The 9,322-nt window shown below is 31.1% G+C and overlaps 1 protein-coding gene across 19 annotated transcripts in view; it reads left to right on the plus strand.

Moving 5' to 3' along the window:
* Positions 1-5,000, plus strand: part of CELF2 (CUGBP Elav-like family member 2) — a 639,346-nt gene extending 634,346 nt beyond the window's left edge. For all 19 annotated transcript variants that reach the window (XM_053716441.1, XM_053716446.1, XM_053716442.1 and 16 more), the window contains one exon: positions 178-5,000. The gene's annotated coding sequence lies outside the window, so the exon portion shown is untranslated. The remainder of the gene's footprint in view (positions 1-177) is intronic.
* Positions 5,001-9,322: the final 4,322 nt, after the last annotated feature.

Here is a 9,322-nt window from a genome sequence, read left to right on the forward strand (position 1 = left end):
TTTGCATTACATTATATTCCTACACTCATTAACCTATTCAGTGCTGGGAAGGCCAGAATAGTAATTTACATCAAAGTACTCTTGACCATTCCAGCACTTGAAAGGCTTTAAATGCTGTTGTTTCTGCTGCATAGATTATGTGTAACTTTATACTCTTCCTTGTTTTTTTTTCCCTAGAACATCTTCATGCCTGTTAGTTCACCGTTTGCCTAGCATGTCCCTGTGGCGTCTAAAAAAAAAAAAAAAGTTTCATCGTCCAGTCATTGTTTCTGATGTCTTTCTGACCTCACATCATATTCGGTCCTTCAACTGACTTAGTTTGACCTATGAAATTTGCATGTGTTCTCATCTAGCTATGAACTCTGGGGGAAAAGTCAATGTGAAACGCGTTGTAGCATTCACACAAGATTGACATTAACTATTAGACAAATTAAATTATAGAGTTTAAAAAAAAGACAAAAACCTGTGGCAAAAAAGTTGTTTTTTTCTTTTTCTTATCATAACATAAATAGACTTGAAAGTATTATACAGGGGTTAGCATTCTGTCTGGCCACTATTACCTTAAGCAATATGTGTCCAAGGATGCAGAATGTTGGTTTCTAAACGAAGCAGACAACTTCCAAAACAGTTTGAGAAAAACTGTCTGATTTTAAGTCTCTAGAGCTCTGTAATAGTTTTTACATTTTTCAGGCAGTGTAAAGTTTTTTGATAAGGCCATTTTAGGTGGCTCATTTTCTCATTAAATTATATATATATAAAACCACTTTTTTGTAGATTAGTATAAGAAAAATATTTACCCTGTTTTGGGGCAAATGCTACCTAGTTCTGTCACCTTTTGCTGAACTGACTCACAGTTAGACAATCCATGGTTTAATGCACATGAAATTACCTATATTTTATACTGTTTAAATGTACAGAAAAGAAGGTAACTGTATACTGTGTTATGTTGGTGCTTCTGTGAATTTAGTTGTGGCTTCATAAAGTCTTAAAGTCTTCAGTGTTCTATGTTTAAGAAGTTAAAAAAAAAATTGGTTTACTTGAACTAAAAATAATTTTTAGAAATAATATGTTTGTTTGCTATAATTTCATGTGAAAAAAAGTTATTCCTGAAAAAAAAGTTTTGTGTTGGCTTGTAACGCTTTGATGTTCTTAATTTTTATTGTGGGAAACTTAGATGTGTTTGTGTTCAGCAAAATGTGACCTGTTTTTTTTTCTTCTAAAGAAAAAAATAATAAGTGAAAATACAGTGCCAAATTCCAAAGGTACTTCCTGCCTAAAGCTTCAGTGTATTTTGTGTTCGAAGTAATTTGATAACATGGGTATTTTATTATGTGTTTTGTATAAATCCCTTCTATTTAAAAAAGAGAGATTACGAAGTTTGTTAAATTGCTATCCTGTGGTCCTGTTGCCTGAAAATGTTATTGTTTGTTATTTCTCTTTGATGTTTTTGGTAATACATTGTATACAGTAAGTGCCCATGTATCACTTTTTTTTAACCACTGCACATCAAAGCTGTGAAAGCAAACTTCACAATTGTATTTTATTCATGGTCTGTGGATGTCTCTAAGGTTGGAAAGATGTTGAACTTTTATTCCTTTTACGCATACTGTCCAAAAGTATCAGGGTCTACAAAGCACATATTAACAAGACATACCAAGAAACGCGTATACAGTATTTGTAATCTATGTTTGTTTTTTTTATATATTGATACGAAGTACATAAAACAGTGAACACCCATTTAAAATCTTTTATTAAATAAAAATAAAACTGCCATATTATTTAATGTTTATCTATTTGCATCAATTTCTCTAGAGAGCACATTATATACCGTAACTCAGCAAGCCTTGAATGTGAAAGCAAAACCGCAGATCAAAATTATTTAATTTTTTTCCATTTTTAGTAAAATCTCCTAAAGTCATTTATTACTAATAGCACACATTTAAAGCAGATGCGGATAAAAACAAACTCTTTACAAAACTTGTTTCCTTGATTCATTGAAGTTTGATGGGTCTCTGTGCTTGACATATGGGCAACCCTTACTGTACAGTAAAAAAAAGGGTCTCATAGTACCTACAAGCTACTTTGCATATATAGTAAGATTTTTTTAAAGAAAGCTTTATTTTATAGGAACTGAGGTTTAAAGGGGGAATTTTTTTTTATTAATATGAAAGTGTAATGTTAATGCATGTTAAAAGAATATATATTTTTCCATGACTTAAGTTGACATGAAACCCAATTTTTTTCTTTCATGATTCAGAAAGAGCGTGCCATTTTAAACAACTTTCCAATTTACTTCTATTATTTAATTTGCTTCCTTCTCTTTTTATACTTTGCTGAAAGGTTTATTTAGGAAAGCTCAGGCGAAGGTTCTAGCTGCTGATTGGTGGCTGCATATATATATATATATATACTGATTGTCATTGGCTCACCCATATGTTCATTTATAAACCAGTAGTGCATTGCTGCTCCTTCAACAAATGATACCAAGGGAATGACGCAAACTTGATAATAGAAGTAAATTGAAAAGTTGTTCAAAATTGTATGTTCTACCTAAATCATGAAAGAAGATTTTTGAGTTTCATGTCCATTTAATGTTAAAACTGTCTAAATAGATAATAAAATTCACGTTGTGCATGGTTGATCAGGACATGAAGGTTGTTTGTAAATAAATACATCAATACATTTTAAAAAATACGTTAATAAACTTTTTTGCAGCAAAGGAAAAATATTTAATGTCCATTTAATATGGGAAGACACAGGCACTTCTAAAAACTGAATATTCTATTTCATTATAAATCAATGCTAGAAATTGATAGACCAGTTTAATTTGTATTTACTTCTAGTTATGTACATATATTATTTTTAGATACATTTAGCAACATTGTCTTGTTTTTTTAAACAATCTCTCTAACATAGAAATACTGAGGAAGATCAATCAGATAGGTAACTGGCTTATTAAATATCAGAAGAGCTGTTAGAAACTAGAAATAAGGCTAAACCACAGCCTTCTGCCTCCCATTCACCAGTACTGCAATGTCTATTTTACAGAAAAAGTATATCAATTTTGTATTTCTAAATACATTGCTGTAAACAAAATGCAAAGTCAAAAGTCCATAAAGTTCTCATATATGGAATATATAAAAGTATTGAGTCGAGATCTTGTACTGCTATGCATTTTTCCCTTCTCTTTATTCAGAAATAAAGTTAAATGCCCTTTAGCGAATCTCCCAACATTGTTTTTAACCAGGGGCTGAGTTAAAACTCTGTAGTTAGGGATTTAAAGAACTTTCAAAAAGTTTTACTTTATTGAAACCTTTCAGGAATTTAGCAGCTCTTTTGGATATTGCACTTGAAGCTCACAAACCCAGTAACTATTTAATGAATCTTGACAAGGGTTCCTTTTACTTAATGCTCTTAAAGGTACATATAAATATGGTTAATACTAGTCTGTAACATAAACCCTGCTGAGTACAATATCATTTACATACCCATACAGCTGATATGTTCACGCTATATTCCAGAATCATTTGAGGGCTATTTTTTATGAGATAAGAACAAAGATTATATATAATTATAAATATATATATATATAGAAAATGCTGGATTTTCATATAAAGATTTCTTATATTGACTGAAATTTAAAAATTTGTAGAAACATTTTTTTCTCAAATAAAATATAGTTTATGGGCTGAAGCAAACATATTTTAATACTATTTTATGATAATACAGGATATCTTTGAAGGTTTTATTAAACAAGCGATTAAGAGTGCAAAATCACGTTATGCCCCTATATGGGTCAAAGCAGGGTATTTCATATCTCTATATTACAATACAAATGTAGACTGCATCAAAAAAGCAGTCAATGCACATTTATCCGAGTCCAAACCAGCAGCTGTTAAAGACATTCAGTACCACCATTGATGGGTTGCTCTGCAATGTACTTCTCATTTAAGTTTTTTTTCCCAGTGTTTATGCAGTCAAAAACGCATTTCGCACTGAAAAGGCAGTGCTTAAAGGACTAATATGTTCAACTTTCTTTTACCATAGAGATTATTGCTTTTTTTGGCTTGTACAACTCTGAAGTCATTTTAAATGTTTTGTTTTTTAATATTTCAAGTGCTAAATAAGAAAAAAAAAATCTGTAGTTTCATGACATTTTTGAACTACGTCATACAAAAGAAATGTATTTGTGTTTATTTTTTGTGCTGTGAGAATTGTCGTTTGTAGATTAAAATAATAACTCATTTTGTTTTCAATTAAAAATATAGTTTTTTTGAGTATTGTCTGAGAAAAGCCAAAGTTAATGCATTTTGTTTGTTTTTTTAGTGAAAACTGTAAAATCATTTTAGTAATGTTTCTGTTCTTATAATGCATATTTTTTTGGTTCTGTTATGTGATGGAATTCAAGCAAAAAAAAAAAAAAAAAAACGAAGAAAAAAAACAACAAAAGAAAAAAAACAAAAACACAAAGGCTTTCCTATTTCTACAAACTGATTGTACTTACGAATTTTGTACCAGTGAAACATTTTATACTGGAGATTAAAAAACAAAAAAGGAAAAATTGTGACTTCATCTTACGAGCCCCATAAAGAGTGGTGTTGTTTGATTTCTGACTGGTGAACGGAACGTTGACTTTGCTTTTAATAATTAAAAACTTTGGCTTGCTTCATTTTCTTTTCCTTTGCTTATATTTAGCTTTTAGATTTATGTCTAAAACAAAGCGGTAAGTTTAACTTTTTATTATGTATTGTGCAGTTACACAATAAGGTAGATTTAGAAATACACAGTCACTTTAAATGGATAAATGTATTAGTAACAAAAAAAATAATCAAATTAAGGGTTTGCTTTTTTGCTGTTTAGATCAAAGTTTATTCTAAATCTTCTGTCTTCATTGTGAACATAACTGTGTAGTTAAAGCAGTCAAACTTATTTTTGTAATGTATGTTATCGTGTGATGCCGTTTTTGCTTCTGTCTCCAATATTAAACCATTTTCCTAATACTTGTCTCTGTTTGTTTGTTGGTGTTTGTTGATGTCATCGTGTAGTAATACATCTATACACATCACTGTTTAACGTCTGTTGTTTTCTTTTTTCTTTTTTTTTATCTGTTGTGTATATAAGGTATAGTTAGTTCCACTTAATTGAGGACTTCAATAAATAATAAAATAATTAATAATAAAATATTAAATGATTTGTAGAAAAGGTCAGAAATCTTTTATAAAACATGAGTGTATTAATTTGTTAATTATCAGCATTTAATTACCTGAAATAATAGCAATATTCCTGTTTAAAAAACTTTTTTTTTAAGCATAGCAATTTAAACAATACATTATTTATAATGAAGCAACGATATCACATACTTTTGTTTAAGAAACATGTAGATTTTTTTTAGATTGGTTTTAGTAATTACAGTAATATAGTATCATGTCACACAATGGATATATCAAATTATTATTCTGAATATGTGAAAATATTAGGTTTTAGTTTGCTGGAAGTCACAATATCTGAATCACACTCAGCAAAAGCATTATGTTATTGATTATATATATTAATTAACTTTTCTTTGTGTACTGTTCCTTTAAGACAATTACTGAATTGAAAAGATGGTTGAAAATTAAGCATACAATGCAAACCCATACATGCTTCCTTATTTTAAAGGAACATTAAACACTAAATAAATGTTATGTGGAATGATGCATTCAAAGAAAAGATTAGTATTACTTTCTTAAAGTTTCACTAGCTGTTTACATATTGACAAAATAATTGTAAAGTTTTAGTGTCTATAAAACAATGGGAGCTACCATGTTGTAACTTAGGTTGCCTTCTCTGCTGTGGCCAATTAAAGACAGTTATAAATAGGTCACTAGAGTGTGCAGCTAACGGCTGTGTGGAATATAACAGTGTTCTGCACTTCCATTTCTAACAGGAACTGAAAAAGCTCACAATTTCTGAATGGAATTACAGGAAAAGGGGGCAAAATAAATAATGAAAGTCTATTGAACACAAAGCACTATAGTCCAGGGAACATTTCACTACTAACAGCCAATTGAAAGTAGATTTGGATTTCAATAAAAAGCATCACTGGCAGCTTTTATAGGAAAGTATCTGAGTTTTATGTTCTTGGGGATTCCTTTATCAAGAATTGTAGATGAATTTTGATATCAATAAAGAAGATCCTGACAAAAAGCCTTCATAAATGATATTTAATACAATTTATTAGAGAAAATGTTTAATTTAATATAAAACAACATCACAAATGATGCTTCCATCCATTAGTTTATTATAATTATTTTTTTTTTTTAAAAAAGGGAGTTTTTATGTATGTTTTAACATAGCTTTATTTTTTATTATAAAATGTATGACAAATTGTTTTTATAATGATCTCTGTGACGTTCCAAAGGTTAAATGGACATCAGACACCTTTAACTTTTATGTGAATTTTGTTATTTGTTCCACGGTCCCTAGACAAGCCAAAAAGCAAAATCTGTGACCTAGGTTTTTAACATGTTGCAAATTGCATAATCCAGATATATGATTTTGCAGCATTTACAGATTACGTAATTTACTTTTTTGATCTCTCCAGGGACTGAGGGAAAATATATTTTTTCACAAAATCAATAGGTGTTTAAAGGGACATGAAACCCAGATTTTTTTCTTTCATGATTTAAAAATAGCATGCAATTTTAAACAACTTTTCAATTTACTTTTATTATTTAATTTGTTTAATTATCCTCGTATCATTTGTTTAAAAGCCTATCTAGGTACGGTCAGTAGATGCTTATTGGTGGCTGCACATAGATGCCTCGTGTGATTGGCTCACTCATGCTCATTGCTATTTCATGCTCATTGCTATTTATTCAACAAGGGATATCTTAAGAATAAATCAAATTAGATAATAGAAATACATTGGAATGTTGTTTAAAATTGTATTCATTATCCGAATTATGATAGAAAAAAATTGGGTTTAATGTCCCTTTAAGGTTCTGGAAGCCACTGAAAATGTCAATGCTCTTCAAAACTGCAGCAGTGTAGAATCACTTAGGGCTCATCAAATATGTAGAAATCAAATTCAGTATGAAAAGTGCTATGGAATTTTGTGGCACTATACCTGCACAAGTAAATGATAACAATAATTTGCAATGGAAGCAGCAGAACGTTATTCTAATGGAGTGAAACAGAAACGGAAATGTAGCCTTGTTGGGCTAAGTATAGAGATCCAAATTAGTAAATTCTTGCCTTATAAAAAAAAAGATTGGTATTTTTTCAAACGCGAACTTTAATGAATGTACGTTAGTGTGTGAGACTTGTAGACAGATTATATGTATTTTCAGGGACATTAAATGTGTTATGTATGCATAACAAATCAATGTATTGCGGAATATATGCATACAAAACATCTCTTTTAAAATTATTTTAAAAACATAATTTTGTTAGCAAATTCCAGGAAGACGCTCTTTAAAAGCCTCCAATTTTTTTTTTTTTCCTTTACTTTGGCCAATCAAAAAACATATGCAAACTAGCATGTGCATATATGAAATTATTGCAGCTAATCAAATATTGATAATTAACATCAAACTAATAGCTAAATGTTATTTTAGAGCACTAGAAAGCCCTTAAATGATTTATTGTGTCGCTAGAACAGTGTTTCTCAACCTTTTTGTCTTTATGATGTTTTTGGTGTAACAGTTAATGTCTTCGTTTATGTAAATATTTCATAATGGATGATAGGCAATCGTTAAATGTATATTGTAAAGCAAAGAAAATAGCTTGGAAGTTATTTTGAATGTATCAGTTTATACAACAATTTAAAATTAACGGTTAATTGTCAATGAAAGGTAGGTTTTTTTTCAAGTACAATTATGTAAACCTATATATTTAAAATAATAACTGAAAAAACATATAAAGCACAACCTTTCATATTCCACTTATTTGTTAGTAAAACTCGGTTAAATTGCTTAGCAATGATCATACACCCTCACAATACTGTCAAATATTTTTTTTCTGCTTCCTGTTAAGGCTGGGCATTTGGACACACTGCCTACCTCTGACAATTGTTGAAAATCACTGTACTAGGATATGTAGATAATTAATAGAATAGTTGTACACTTTTTTAGCCAATCAAGTTCTATTATATGTTATATTGGTGCTTTTAGCATTACCCACAAAATAGCTCACTAACAAATAATACAGCTGTATGTATTACTTTTCGCTAATGAATAGATTATTGCTGCTATGCAACCACTTGACAGCCAAGGTGATAGTGAACTAGAGGTCTAGTTCTGAAAGATAAAACCAGGTATAATTTCTTTTTTTTTGTCTCAGCTTCAACCTTAGGGGCTTCACACACCGTTATGTATGTTATTGCACTACATGATACAGCTTCCTGTGTGCTAATGTAATGTTTTATAATCAAAACGCATTACTGTGTTTTCTGTCTCACTAACAAAGGAGTAATTGCCAGTCTGTTGGAAGTGCCATGTGAAATATTTCCCATGGCGTTTCACAGTGTTTTCATAGAAAATCCAGTTATTGGGTTTCCTTCTTAATACAAGGTAGAGTATACGGCTTCATTCCTTACTGTTGGGAAATACTGAACCTGGCCACCAGGAGGAGACAAAGACAACCCAGCCAAAGGCTTAAATACCTCTCCCACTTCCCCCATCCCCCAGTCATTCTTTGCCTTTCGTCACAGGAGGATGGCAGAGAAGTATCATAAGATTTTGGAGTTGTTCCTCAGGAGGGATATATGCCTTTCATTATGGAACTGGAGTTTTAACTAGTCTTGTCAGCCTCTCAGTGAGAGCATTGACGAAAGTTAGAGTCATGAGATGCAGGGAGAGTCTTTCTGCAAACCCATCCAGACTGCCTGCTAACAGCTCCTTAAGCAACCAGTGTTGACGAGTTTCACTGTCTGCTTTCTTCACTCAAGTCCATGTCAGGAGCGATACTACAAGACTGTGACACTTGAGAGGCTGTGTTTGTGTTCCACAGCACAGATTCTGGTAAGAGCATTTAAATTTCTACTTATGTTGAAATTGCTGAAGACAGGGTCACAGTGTGAATCCTTTTATCTTTTATAGAATCATGGGTTAATATCTCCTGAGGGAGGTTATAGAACAGTGGGGATTAATCAAATGTGTTTCTTTGATGTATGCTGCTTTTATGTGAGATTTATTTTTTGATCTCATAGACTGTTGTTATACGGTAACGGAACATACAGGTATTTTACTTTCACTTTGAACTCTGCTCAGTTTGATAGCATTGGCACGCTTTTTCTCATAGCAGGGGCTATGCATTGCGCACCATCATAGCAGTCCTGCAT

This window comes from Bombina bombina, chromosome 6 (genome assembly GCF_027579735.1).
Source record: "Bombina bombina isolate aBomBom1 chromosome 6, aBomBom1.pri, whole genome shotgun sequence".
NCBI classification, from domain to species: domain Eukaryota; kingdom Metazoa; phylum Chordata; class Amphibia; order Anura; family Bombinatoridae; genus Bombina; species Bombina bombina.